The sequence below is a fragment of the Macaca thibetana genome, chromosome 6 (assembly GCF_024542745.1).
Source record: "Macaca thibetana thibetana isolate TM-01 chromosome 6, ASM2454274v1, whole genome shotgun sequence".
Lineage (NCBI taxonomy): Eukaryota > Metazoa > Chordata > Mammalia > Primates > Cercopithecidae > Macaca > Macaca thibetana.
The window spans coordinates 46,792,134-46,807,139 of NC_065583.1; the positions used below are offsets into that span (position 1 = coordinate 46,792,134).

General features: G+C 45.2%; 1 protein-coding gene across 1 annotated transcript in view; it reads left to right on the top strand.

The window, feature by feature from the left end:
• Positions 1–15,006, top strand: part of SAR1B (secretion associated Ras related GTPase 1B) — a 1,003,791-nt gene that overhangs the window by 724,080 nt on the left and 264,705 nt on the right. The gene's annotated exons all lie outside the window — the stretch shown is intronic.

Here is a 15,006-nt window from a genome sequence, read left to right on the forward strand (position 1 = left end):
TTTCAAACTTACAAGGTTGGAAAAATAGAAACTGATTTAAAATACATCAGTCTATTGGTTAACATAGCAATGGTAAGGGAACCTGGGTTTTTTGGCCGCTTGATGAATCCCAGCTTCAGCACATGTGATAGTACACACTGAGCAGGTTATGTAACTTAAAGTTCAGTTTCTTCATCTGTAAAGTGGAGATGAAGTTGTATAGTGTCTTATAGATGAAATGAGATGTAAAGTGATGAGCACAGTGCCCTGGGGCACAGGAAGCATTTCCAAGTGGTAGCTATTATTAATTGAATAATACAATTATGATGGAGTAGCCATAGTCCCCTTATCTCTATGCCCATCAAAGAGACACTGTTAGGCCAGAAAGATGCATCGTTAATCTGACCCTGTTTATGATTCTTTTATTCTAAATACGTTGGTATGGTTTTGCTGTTGTAGATCCTCAAGTGCCATCTTGTGGGTCCAGAAGAATATGAAACAATGAACATGGATAAAACGGCCCACAGTTTTAGAGCTTATTACTAGTCATCACTTGGCTAAGTATCTCCCTCACCCCTAACGGTGGAATAACAAACCTTTCCTTTTTTAACTGTCTTTCTCACACCCCCATACGTGATTTGAAGGTGCATGAAAAGCCAACAGGAGAGAGCACCAGGGGATTTATGATTAATGAAAAGGAGGCTGATCTGGATACTCCAACATGGATGCCCTGTGGTTAATACTCCTTCCTTTTTATTATGCCCTTTCCTTTCCTGTGTGTGTATTTGTTTGATTTTTTGAGACAAGAGTTTTGCTCTCGTTGCCCAGGCTGGAGTGCAGTGGTGCGATCTTGGCTCACCGCAACATCCACCTCCCCAGGTTCAAGCAATTCTCCTACCTCAGCCTCCCAAGTAGCTGGGATTACAAGCATGTGCCACCACGCCCGACTAATTTTATATTTTTAGTAGAGACGGGGTTTCACCATGTCAGTCAGGCTGGTCTCAAACTCCTGACCTCAGGTGATCCACCCGCCTTAGCCTCCCAAAGTGCTGGGATTATAGGTGTGAGCCACTGCACCCAGCCCCTTTCTGTGTTTTTAGTTTAGCTCTGTGCTTGGACAGATACGCTTACAGATGTTAGAACTGGATGTTAGAATTGTCTTTCCATTTTTTTATTTTTTATTTTTTATTTTTTTAGGCACAGTCTCACTCTGTCACCCAGGTACAGTTGTTCACTTATGGCTCATTGCAGCCACAACTCCTTGGGCTCAAGCGATCTTTCCACCCCGTTTTTTTATTTTTTTCTAGAGATGAGGTATCACTGTTTGACCCAAGTTGGTTTCAAACTCCTGGGCTCAAGCAATCTTCCCGCCTCGGCCTCCCGAAGTGCTGGGATTACAGGCTTGGACGTCTTTGAATAAATACTGTATATACCCCCTCTAGTGACAACCAGTGCAGTCCACAGGTTAGAATCCTCATTTAACTGTCTCACCACCAACGTGCACTTCTTTTCAGTGAGAAAACTGCCTTCACAATTGTCCTGGTTTCTTTCAAGTTTCTGGGGGTGAGGAGAGAAAAGCTGACATTATTCTCTTCCTTTGGCTGAAATTAAATCCGCCAAATTTGTCTTGCTATCTCAAAAGGCCTTTCTGTGAGTCTAAGACGTCTTATATCAAAATGCAAAACTCAAATATATAAGTAAATAAATAAATAAATAAAAGAATACCAGGGTACTAGGGTCATTCAGAATGACTGAAGAACCAAACTGGCTCCTACTTGCCAAAGATGGGATGATTTGAGCATAAAAATGAAAAATTTCAATAGACTGAAATATACTGCATATGTTAACATCTATGAGTTCATACTGATACAAAATTTTTAAAAACTCGTCGACCAGGCGCAGTGGCTCATGCCTGTAATCCCAGCGCTTTGGGAGGCTGAGGCGGACTGATCACCTGAGGTCACAAGTTCGAGATCAGCCTGACCAACATGGAAAAACCCGTCTCTACTTAAAATACGAAATTAGCAGGGCATAGTGGCTGCATGCCTGTAATCCCAGCTACTCAGGATGCTGGGGCAGGAGAATCGCTTGAAACCGAAAGGCAGAGGTTGAGCTCCAGCCTGGGCAACAGGAGTGAAATTCCATCTCAAAAAAAAGAAAAAAAAGAAGGCAACTGGATTACTTGTAAATCAAAGGATAAATTCTTGAGTGCATGGATACTCCAGTCTCCCTGATGTGCTTATTTCACATTGCATGCCTGTATCCAAACATCTCTGGGCCAGGCGCGGTGGCTCAGGCCTGTAATCCCAGCACTTAAGGAGGCTGAGGTGAGCGGATCACTTGAGGCCAGGAGTTCAAGACCAGCCTGACCAACATGATGAAACCCCACCTCTACTAAAAAATACAATACTTAGCCGGGCGTGGTGGCCTATGCTTGTAATCCCTGCTACCTGGAAGGCTGAGGCAGGAGAATCACTTAAAACCCAGGGGGTGGCTGGGTGCGGTGACTCAGGCCTATAATCCTAGTACTTTGGGATGCTGAAGCTGGCAGATTGCCTGAGCTCCTGAGACCAGCCTGGGCAACACGATGAAACCCCGTCTCTACTAAAATACAAAAGAAATTAGCCAGGCATGGCGGCATGTGCCTGTAGTCCCCGCCAATGGGAGGCTGAAGCAGGAGAATTGCTTGAACCCGGGAGGTGGATGTTACAGTGAGCCAAGATCAGTCCACTGTACTCCAAGCTGGGCAACAGAATGAGGCTCCAATTCTAAAAACAAAAACAAAAAAAAAAACTCCGGTGGGGTGGAAGTTGCAGTAAGCTGAGATCCCACCACTGCACTCCAACCTCGGCAACAGAGCAAGACTCTTGTCTCAAAAAACAAAAAAAGAAACTCATTTACTCCATAAATATGTACACCTACGTACCAGCAATTTTTTTTTTCCCCCTCAAGGAGGAGTTTCACTCTTGTTGCCCAGGCTGGAGTGCAATGGCGCGATCTCGGCTCACCGCAACCTCTGCCTCCTGGGTTCAAACTATTCTCCTGCCTCAGCCTCCCAAGTAGCTGGGATTACAGGCATGCACCACCATGCCCACCTAATTTTGTATTTTTAGTAGAGACAGGGTTTCTCCATATTGGTCAGGCTGGTTTTGAACTCCTGACCTCAGGTGATCCACCTGCCTTGGCCTCCCAAAGTGCTAGGATTACAGGCGTGAGCCACCGCACCCGGCCTAAAAAATGTTTTAACAGTTTAAAAATTAACAACAACAACAACAAACTACCAGAGGTAATAAGTGAGTTTTGGAAGGTTGCCAGATAGAATGTCAATATGCAAAAAATAGACTGTATTTATATATGCCATCAAAAATCAAAAAGAAATAATTCCATTCACAGTAGCATCAAAAATAACAAAATACCTAAGACTGAATTCAACAAAAGAAGTGCAAGGTTTGTACACTAAAACATGTAAAACACTCCTGAAAGAATCAAGACAGATGAAAATCAACGGAGAGACATACTATGTTCCGGATTGAAAGACAATATTGTTATGATTGCAATTCTGTCCAAATTGATCTATAGATATAATACAACCCCTAACAAAATCCTAGAGATTTGTAGAAATTGACAAACTGATCCTGAAATCTATATGAAACAACCAAAATGATTTTGAAAAAGTAGGAAGACAGCTGGGTGCGGTGACTAACGCCTGTAATCCCAGCACTTTGGGAGGCCGAGGCGGGTGGATCACGAGGTCAGGAGATCGAGACCATCCTGGCTAACAGTGCAACTCCATCTCTACTAAAGAATACAAAAAATTAGCCGGGCGTAGTGGCGAGCACCTATAGTCCCAGCTACTCGGGAGGCTGAGGCAGGAGAATGGCGTGAACCCAGGAGGCGGAGGTTGCAGTGAGCCGAGATTGTGCCACTGCACTCCAGCCTGGGCGACAGAGCAAGACTCCATCTCAGAAAAAAAGTAGGAAGATTTACATTACCTGATTTCAAAACTTTAATTAAACTTTAGTAATCAAGACTATGGTATTGGCATAAGTATCAGCAGACAGATCACCAAATTAGACAAGTTAGCCCAGATGTACACCTACACATCTACAGTCAACTGATCAGTAAACATGACAAAGCAATTCCAGATGGAAAGGATAGCCGGTGCAGTGGCTGACTCCTGTAATCCCAGCACTTTGGGAGGCCGAGGCAGGAAGATCACAAGGTCAGGAGTTCGAGACCAGCGTGGCTAACACGGTGAAACCCTGTCTCTACTAAAAATACAAAAATTAGCTAGGTGTGGTGGTGGACGCCTGTAATCCTAGGTATTCGGGAGCCTGAGGCAGGAGAATGCCATGAACCTGGGAGGTGGAGCTTGCAGTGAGCCAAGATCGCGCCACTGCACACCAGCCCAGGTAACAGTGTGAGACTCTGCCTCAAAAAAAAAAAAAAAAAAAGGAAAGGATAGTCTTTTCACCAAATTGTGCTAGATTAATTGGATAGCCACACATACACACACACACACACACACACACACACACACAATTAACAATAGGTGAAATTTATGATATGTAAATTATACTTCAATAAAAAGAAGTAGCCAGGTACGGTGGCTCACACCTGTAATCCCAGCATTTTGGGAGGCCGAGGTGGGCGGATCATGAGGTCAAGAGTTGGAGACCATTGTGGCCAACATGGGGAAACCCTGCCTCTAGTAAAAATACAAAAAGTAGCTAGGCATGATGGCCCACACCTGTATTCCCAGCTACTCGGGAGGCTGAGGCAGGAGAATCACTTGAACCTGGGAGGTGGAGGTTGCAGTAAGCGGAGATCTGCCACTGCACTCCAGCCTGGGCGACAGAGCAAGACTCCCTCTCAAAAAATAATAAATAAATATAATAAAAAGAAATAACAACTAAAAAACATTTTTTAAATGCTGGAAACAATTGGACAATTTTAACACTAGATGCTTGATATTTACGAACATTGTTGATTTTTTTAAAGTATAATAATGGTATTGTGCTTATGCTTTGAAGAAAGTCTTTAGGCCGGGCATGGTGGCTCACGCCTGTAATCCCAACACTTTGGGAGGCCGAGGCAGGCAGATCACGAGGTCAGGAGTTCGAGACCAGCCTGGCCAACATGGTGAAACCCTGTCTCTACTAAAAATACAAAAATTAGCCGGGTGGTGACGGGCATCTGTGATCCCAGCTACTCGAGAGGCTGAGGCAGAATTGCTTGGACCCAGGAGACAGAGGTTGCAATGAGCTGAGATCATGCCATTGCACTCCAGCCTGGGCGACAGAGCGAGACTCCGACTCAAACAAAACAACAACAAAAAAAGTCTTTATTTTTAGATATATGTACTAAAACATTTTAGGATAAAATATGACTTGGATAATTTGCTTTAAAATAACTGAGAGGGACAGGGAGTGTAGATAGGTCTTGAATTGTTCTTTAATTTTTTTCCGGTTTTTATTTCAAAAGCAGGTATATTCATGAAAGGTCTTAACTTTTTAATTGCTAAAGCTTGGTGATGGACACATAGAAGGTCATTATACTCTATTTTTACTTTTTGTATATATTTGAAGTTTCCAAAAAAAATTTTTAACACAACTTTAAAAAAAAGCCCTCTTTTTGGCATTTTTCTGACAGCCCTACAGTGAGTTACTCTGAAAAAATCATAATCTGCTTCAGTCATCATTCATTCTGTACCTGGCATAATGAGGATGCAATAGCACTTTGTAGTTATTTGTTTTTATTTTTATTATTTATTTATTTTTTCTTTTTGAGATGGAGTCTTGCTCTTTTGCCCAGGATGGAGTGCAGTGGTGCAATCTCAGCTTACTGCAACCTCTGGCCCCCAGGTTCAAGCAATTCTCCTGCCTCAGCCTCCTGAGTAGCTGGGATTACAGGCACACACCACAGTGCCAGGCTAATTTTTTTGTATTTTTAGTAGAGACGGGGTTTCACCACGTTGGCCAGGCTGGTGTTGAATTCCTGACCTCAACTGATCCTCCCACCTCGGCCTCCCAAAGTGCTGGGATTACAGGCGTGAGTCACTGCGCCCAACAGTTATTTGTTTTTATTATGTGACAGGAAGCACACCAGCCATTTAAGTAGCTCCCAACATGATTTAAAAGCCACCATCAGCTGGTCAAGGTGGTTCATGCCTGTAATCCCAGTACTTTGGGGGGCCCAGGCAGATCACTTGAGTCCAGGAGTTCGAGACCATCCTGGGCAATGAGGCGAAACACCCATCTCTCCAAAACATACAAAAAATAGCTGGGTGTGGTGGTATGTGCCTGTAGTCCAGCTACTCAGGAGGTTGAGGTGGATAGATTGCTTGAGCCCAGGAGGCAGAGGTTGCAGTGAGCACTCCAGCCTAGGTGACGAAGTGAGACCCAGTCTCAAAAAAAAAAAAAAAAAAATCCACCATCATCATGATTTATGAATGATTTTTTAATCTGATACTTCTGAACTTAAAGAGATAAACACAATAACCAGCTTTTTTGGTGAAATCGTCTAAAAATTCACCTAAAGCTTAGGAATAGGCAGATGGACTGTAGTTTCATTTGCTATGCACTAAAATCATTAGCTAATTTATGAGATAAAGCATGTTTAAAATATCAGAGTGAATAAAAATTGACATTATATGGTTTAAGTTTTACACATTTTAAGACGTTTGTTTTCTCTTTTTACTTTTTTTTTTTTTTTTTTTTTTCAGACAGAACCTCGCTCTGTCTCCCAGGCTGGAGTGCAGTGGCGCCATCTCGGCTCGCTGCAAGCTCCGCCTCCTGGGTTCACACCATTCTCCTGCCTCAGCCTCCCGAGTAGCTGGGACTACAGGTGCCCGCCACCACGCCCGGCTAAGTTTTTGTGTGTTTTTTTTTTTTTTTTTTTGAGACGGAGTCTCGCTCTGTCACCCAGGCTGGAGTGCAGTGGCCGGATCTCAGCTCACTGCAAGCTCCGCCTCCCGGGTTTACGCCATTCTCCGGCCTCAGCCTCCCGAGTAGCTAGGACTACAGGCGCCCGCCACCTCGCCCGGCTAGTTTTTTGTATTTCTTAATAGAGACGGGGTTTCACCATGTTAGCCAGGATGGTCTCGATCTCCTGACCTCGTGATCCGCCCGTCTCGGCCTCCCAAAGTGCTGGGATTACAGGCTTGAGCCACCGCGCCCGGCCAAGTTTTTGTGTTTTTTTAATAGAGACGGTGTTTCACCATGTTAGCCAGGATGGTCTCGATCTCCTGACCTCATGGTCCCCCCACCTCGGCCTCCCAAAATTCTGGAATTACAGGCCTGAGCCACTGCGCCTGGCTGGCATTTGTTTTCTAATACGAGTTCCTTGAGGATACAGACGTCTTGTTTGGTATGGTAGCTGCCACATTGTAGAACAGATGCTCAGACACTATTAAGGTTTGTTTAATTTGTTAAGTCAACTGAAAACATAGAAAATTATTACTACTAATTAGGATGGGCACGGTGGCTCACGCCTGTAATCCCAGCACTTTGGGAGGCCAAGGTGGGCGGATCACGAGGTCAGGAGATCAAGACCTTCCTGGCTAACACAGTGAAACCCCGTCTCTACTAAAACTACAAAAAAATTAGCCGGGCGTGGTGGCACATGCCCGTAGTCCCAGCTACTCGGGAGGCTGAGGCAGGAGAATGGCGTGAACCCGGGAGGCGGAGCTTGCAGTGAGCCGAGATGGCGCCACTGCACTCCAGCCTGGGCAACAGAGCGAGACTCCATCTCAAAAATAAATAAATAAGGCCGGGCGCGGTGGCTCAAGCCTGTAATCCCAGCACTTTGGGAGGCCGAGACGGGCGGATCACGAGGTCAGGAGATCGAGACCATCCTGGCTAACACAGTGAAACCCCGTCTCTACTAAAAATACAAAAACTTAGCCGGGCGAGGTGGCAGGCGCCTGTAGTCCCAGCTACTCGGGAGGCTGAGGCAGGAGAATGGCGTGAACCCGGGAGGCGGAGCTTGCAGTGAGCTGAGATCCGGCCACTGCACTCCAGCCTGGGTGACAGAGCGAGACTCCGTCTCAAAAATAAATAAATAAATAAATAAAATAAAAAATAAATAAATAAATAAATATTAATTAAAATGGGTTTCTACTTAAAACATATCAGCATCTCTATGTATAAGAGTAGTTCCTTTTTGCCCCATACCCTCCATCAGCTATAAAAATAATATCCACTTTTGGCCGGGCGCGGTGGCTCAAGCCTGTAATCCCAGCACTTTGGGAGGCCGAGGCGGGTGGATCACGAGGTCAGGAGATCGAGACCATCCTGGCTAACATGGTGAAACCCCGTCTCTACTAAAAATACAAAAAAAAAAACTAGCCGGGCGTGGTGGCGGGCGCCTGTAGTCCCAGCTACTTGGAGGCTGAGGCAGGAGAATGGCGTGAACCTGGGAGGCGGAGCTTGCAGTGAGCCGAGATCGCGCCACTGCACTCCAGCCTAGGTGACACAGCGCGAGACTCCGTCTCAAAAAAAAAAAAAAATCCACTTTCATCTATAAAGGGTAGATTTTGGGCTAAACTAGAAAAAAATCATGTCTTTATATAGGCAGGAGTCATCTTAACCTGTCATATTTGGCTTGGATACACTCCTAACCACCTCCCCTCACCTTCTGTGCACATGCATGCAGGCACACACACTGCTCTGTGGACTAGTTAATACTACGTTGCTACTCAAGTCAGAAACTGGGCATCATCTTAGACTCCTCTTGTGTTTATTCCTGGCACCAAGTTTTATTACTTCTATATATCTCAGATCACAATTTGTTCACTTCTTTCTTCCTCACTGTCCCAAACCTAATCTGAGTAGCTCATCCAAATGAGACTTTACTACTGTGCCTGACTCTGACCTCTGCTCCTCCAAGCCAACCTAAGCTATAAATAAGAGCAAGTCATGACCTTACTTAAATTCTTCCAATGGCTCGTCATTTGTCCTCAGAAGAAATCAGAAACTCTTTAGACTGATTTTCAGGGCCCTTCTATGATCTAGTCTGTTTCATCTCCCCTTCCCAGCGCTTGTCCATTACCACCACCTACCATACACATTTACTTGCTGAAAGAATGTCGTGCTTTCCAGGCTTTTGCGTGTGTTTCCTTTCTTTAACAGTCTCTTCTCTCCACATACCAATCTCTACTCTTAGCTTAAATGTTATTTCTTTTTAGGTACTGTTGGAACCCCCACTCCCACCTACCCCCATTTACTCCAGAAATAGTAGTAGTCATCATATATATGTTTTTTGAGACAGAATCTTACTCTGTCACTCAGGCTGGAGTGCACTGGTGCAATCACAGCTGGGCTCACTGCAGCCTCAACCTTCCAGGGTCAGGGAATCCTCCCGTCTCAGCCTCTGGAGTAGCTGAGACTACAGGCACAAGCCACCACGCCCGGCTGATTTTTGCTGAGATGGGGTTTTGCCATGTCACCCAGGCTGGTTTCGAACTCTTGGGATCAAGCAGTCTACCTGCCTTGGCCTCCCAAAGTGATAGAATTACAGGTGTGAGCCACAAGCACCTGGCCTTTCATATTGTATAAATTCTTCACTTGTCCAAACCTTTCACTAGACTATAAACCAGGAAGTAGTCTAGTGTACTCAGAATAGTGCTTGGCTCAAAGATGATATTCAGATCTTTAGTGAATTAATACTTTTTTTTTTTTTTTTGAGACGGAGTCTCGCTCTGTCGCCCAGGCTGGAGTGCAGTGGCGGGATCTCAGCTCACTGCAAGCTCCACCTCCCGGGTTCACGCCATTCTCCTGCCTCAGCCTCCCGAGTAGCTGAGACTACAGGTGCCCGCCACCTCGCCCGGCTAGCTTTTTGTATTTTTTAGTAGAGACGGGGTTTCACCCTGTTAGCCAGGATGGTCTCGGCCTCCCAAGTGCTGGGATTACAGGCTTGAGACACCGCGCCCGGCTGTGAATCAACAAGTTCTTAAAAGTAACTAGTAACAATTTAAATTAGTTTCAAAAACCTGTTTGGTTTCATGTAACCTGTAGGTATGTGTGCTTCTTCATTCCCCCCCAGTCTCCACCTATAAACCTTTACCTACAGAGATATGGTAGAGATTGCCACTAAAATCCATTCTCTCCCTCCATATTAGTAACTGGACCTGGTTGTTCAAATAGGGACTATGCTTCCCAACACCTCTTGCAGCTATATGTAGCTTCACCTTATTTGCCTAAAAGGGCTTGGACTTCTGTAACTCCTCCCTTCAGACTGGGTAAAATGAAGGCAATTAATCTTGGAAGCCATGTTTTTTGTTTTGGTTTTTTTTTTTTTTTGGTTTTTGGTTTTTGAGACAGAGTCTCACTCTGTCGTCCAGGCTGGAGTGCAGTGGTGCCATCTCGGCTTTCTGCAAGCTCTGCCTCCCAGGTTCACGCCTTTCTCCTGCCTCATCCTCCCGAGTAGCTGGGACTACAGGCGCCCGCCACCTCGCCCGGCTAATTTTTTTTTTTTTTTTTTTTTTTTTTTTTTTTTGAGACGGAGTCTCGCTCTGTCACCCAGGCTGGAGTACAGTGGCCGGATCTCAGCTCACTGCAAGCTCCGCCTCCCGGGTTTACGCCATTCTCCTGCCTCAGCCTCCCGAGTAGCTGGGACTACAGGCGCCCGCCACCACGCCCGGCTAATTTTTTGTATTTTTAGTAGAGACGGGGTTTCACCGTGTTAGCCCGGATGGTCTTGAACTCCTGACCTCGTGATCCGCCCGTCTCGGCCTCCCAAAGTGCTGGGATTACAGGCTTGAGCCACCGCGCCCGGCCTAATTTTTTGTATTTTTAGTAGAGACGGGTTTCACCATGTTAGCCAGGAAGGTCACGATCTCCTGACCTCGTGATCCGCCCGCCTGGGCCTCCTAAAGTGCTGGGATTACAGGCATGAGCCACTGAGCCCAGCCTGAAGCCATGTTTTGAAATTGGCAACATCACTGTGAGCTTAGGTCCTTGAAATTCTGCATGAAAAGCATAGGACAGATATATGAGAAATATGCAAATTTTATCAGAGCCACAGCATTTTTTAAATTAAGAGAATGGGTCAGCCAGGCGCAGTGGCTCACGCCTATAATCTCAGCACTTACAGAGGCCAGGGCAGGTGGATCACCTGAGGTCAGGAGTTTGAGACCAGCCTGGCTAACATGGCAAAACCCCGTCTCTACTAAAAATACAAAAATTAGCCGGGTGTGGTGGCAGGCGCCTGTAGTCCCAGGTACTCAGGAGGCTGAGGCAGGAGAATCACTTGAACCTGGGAGACGGAGGTTGCAGTGAGCCGAAACTGCGCCACTGCACTACAGCCTGGGTGACAGAGTGAGACTCCAGCTCAAAAAAAAAAAAAAAGGAGTCTTGCTCTGTTGTCCAGGCTGGAGTGCAGTGGTATGATCCCAGCTCATTGAAGTCTCAAACTCGTGGACTCAAGGAGTCCTCCCACCTCAGCCTCCCAAATAGCTAGGACTACAGGCATGCACCACCACATCCAGCAATTTTGGGATCTCTTTGTTACAACTATAATTACCATAAGGACTAACTGCTATACAGGATATAAACAGGCAAGTGAAATGGAAGACTTAAGATATTCAGAAACACTATGTTAATCTAATAAAGATTAAAATTTCCCATAACATGAAAAACAGCATTAGTAGCAACCAAGGGTTACACAAATATCGAAATTAGAAAATTTCAATACTTAAAAATATTTTCCTTGCATTTCCAACTCGGGCCTGGCAGAATAGCTCCTGCAAAGAAGGGTGATGAGAAGGGCTGTTCTGCAATCGAGGTGGTGACTTGAGAATACACCATCAAAGCCGGGTGCAGTGGCTCAAGCATGTAATCCCAGCACTTTGGGAGGCCGAGACGGGCGGATCACGAGGTCAGGAGATCGAGACCATCCTGGCTAACACGGTGAAACCCCGTCTCTACTAAAAAATACAAAAAACTAGCTGGGTGAGGTGGCGGGCGCCTGTAGTCCCAGCTACTCGGGAGGCTGAGGCGGGAGAATGGCCTAAACCCAGGAGGCGGAGCTTGCAGTGAGCTGAGATCCAGCCACTGCACTCCAGCCTGGGCGACAGAGCGAGACTCTGTCTCAAAAAAAAAAAAAAAAAAAAAAAAAAAACAACAAAGAATACACCATCAACATTCACAAGTGCATGCATAGAGTGGGCTTCAAGCAGCATGCCCCTTGGGCACTCAGATCTGCAGGAGATGGGAATTCCAGATGTGTGCATTGATACCAGGCTCAACAAAGCTGTCTAGGCCAAAGGAATAAGGAACGTCCCATACCAATCCATGTGTGGTTGTCCAGAAAACGTAATGAGGATGAAGATTCACCAAACAAGCTCTATGCCTAGGTTATCTATGTACCTGTTATCATTTTCAAAAATCCAGTCAATGTGGATGAGAACTAACTGCTGATCATCAAATATATCAAATAAAGTTATACAGTTGTCCAAAAAAAATTTTCCTTTATGATAACTGAAAGTGATTTGAGGCAAATTAACAAAATTACCAAGAAATAAGCAAGTAAAAACAATACGAAGAGGACAAGGAAAAATAACTTACGTGTCTGTGGGACCTGTAGGTCACATGCAGCGATAAGGCAGCAACTTATAGGGTGACTGTCACTCTATAAGTTAGCCAAAGGAAAGAAACAAATGATAGTAAATCATAAACCAGCTTTTCACAAACCAGTTTTTTTTTTTTTTTTTTGTTTTGTTTTTTTTGTTTTTTTTTTTAGACGGACTCTTGCTCTGTTGCCCAGGCTGGAGTGCAGTGGTGTTATCTCCGCTCACTGCAAACTCTGCCTCCCGGGTTCACGCCATTCTCCGGCCTCAGCCTCCTGAGTAGCTGAGACTACCAGCATCCACCACCACACCTGGCTAATTTTTTGTATTTTTATTAGAGACAGGGTTTCACTGTGTTAGCCAGGATGATCTCGTTTTCCTGACCTCGTGATCCACCCGCCTCAGCCTTCCAAGTGCTGGGATTACAGGCGTGACCCACCGTGCCTGGTCAATGACAAACCGGCACTAGGCAGATTAAAGAAAAATGGGCAGATTCTGTACTTAAAAACATGCCAAGCCCATACGGAAATAAACACCTAACTGATTTTTTTCTGTCACTCTCCCAAGAAGCTATTTTAAAGCCCCTGAGTTCTCACAACAGAATGGCCGCAGAGATAAAATGAAATGTATCAGCTTTCCATGGCCACATTTATCTCAAAACCAGTACAAAAACACTACTACTAGGCCAGGCATGGTGGCTCATGCTTGTAATCCCAGCACTTTAAGAGGCCAAGGCGCAAAGATAGCTTGAGTCCAGGAGTTCAAGACCCGTCTGGGCAACGTGGCAAAACCTCTCTCTCCAAAAAAATATAAAACATAGGTCGGGCGTGGTGGCTCACGCCTGTAATCCCAGTACTTCGGGAAGCTGAAGCAGGTGGATCACGAGGTCAGGAGTTCAAGGTCAGCCTGGCCAACACGGTGAAACCTTGTCTACGACTCTACTAATAATACAAAAATTAGGAACGGTGACAGGCACCTGTAATCCCAGCTACTTGAACCTAGGAGGCAGAGGTTGCAGAGGGTTGAGATTGCGCCACTGCACTCTAGCCTGGGCGACAGAGCGAGACGCCATCTCAAACACACACACACACACACACATACACACATTAGCCAGGCATAGTGGCGTGCACGTGCAGTCCCAGCTACCCAAGATGGGGTGGGAGGATTGCCTGAGCCGAGGGTTGAGGCTGCAGTGAGCTGTGATCACACCACTGTACTCCAGCCAGGGCAACAGAGTGAGACCCTAAAATTAAATTCTAGGTGATAAAGGCAGACTGCCTTCTCTTCAGTTGGTTAGCTTTTTCAAATGATCTGCTTGAGAATATGGGGAAATATAATTACAATGGAAAAATAAATATTACAGAAACTCTATGAAGAACTAGAAAAAAATGGACTAAAATATATTTAATAAATAAGTAATCCTGTGAGCCCAAACTGTCCATAACTATGATGGTGTAGATCTTTTCCCACATTAGGAATAGCCCACCTAATCAACAGCACATGGCCATGTATGAGTGAAAGGACTTTTAACAATCTGAGCAGGGCAGATGTAGTGTCTCATGCCTGTAATCCCAAGCCTTTGGGGGGCCGAGTCAGGAGGATCCCTAGAACGCAGGAGTTCAAGACAGGTGTGGGCAACTTAGTGAGGCCACATCTCTATTTAAATACACACGCACATGATAAAAAAAAAAAAAAAATACAAACTAGCCAGGCATGGTAGCACATGCCTGTAGTCCTAGCTACTTAGGAGGCTGAGTTGGGAGGATCGTTTGAGCCCAGGATTTGGATGTTGCAGTAACCTAAGGTCGTGCCACTGTACTTAAGCCTGGGTGACAGAGCAAGACCCTGTCTCAAAAAATAACAAAATGAGCTATGTTGCTTCTGTAATCCTAGCACTATGGGGGGCTAAGGCAGGAAGACTATCTGACGCCAAGAGTTCAAGTCCAGCCTGGGCAACATAGCAAAACCCTGTCTCTACAAAATAAATAAATAAATACGCTGGGTGTAGTCCCAGCTACTTTGGAGGCTGAGGTGGGAGGATCACTTGAGCCCAGAAGTTCAAGGCTGTGGTGAGCTATGATTGTGCCACTGTACTTCAGCCTGGGTGTCTGAAAGAGACTGTATCTCTAAATAAATTTTAAAATGAGCCATCTTTAATATCTAATTTTTAAAAAAAACCAAAGGGATCAATAATGTTTAAATTTAAGTATTAGTCTTTTAGTAGAACTATTTGTCTGATGCATTTTTTTATTTCTAGCTGTATTCTGATTTATCTTTGTTTCTCGCACAGGCTGGAGTGCAGTGGCGCAATCTTGGCTCACTGCAACCTCTGTCTCCTGGGTTCAAGCAATTCTGTGCCTCAGCCTCCCAAGTAGCTGGGATTACAGGCAAGTGCCACCATGCTCAGCTAATTTTTGTATTTTTAGTAGGGATGGGGTTTCACCATCTTGGTCAGGCTG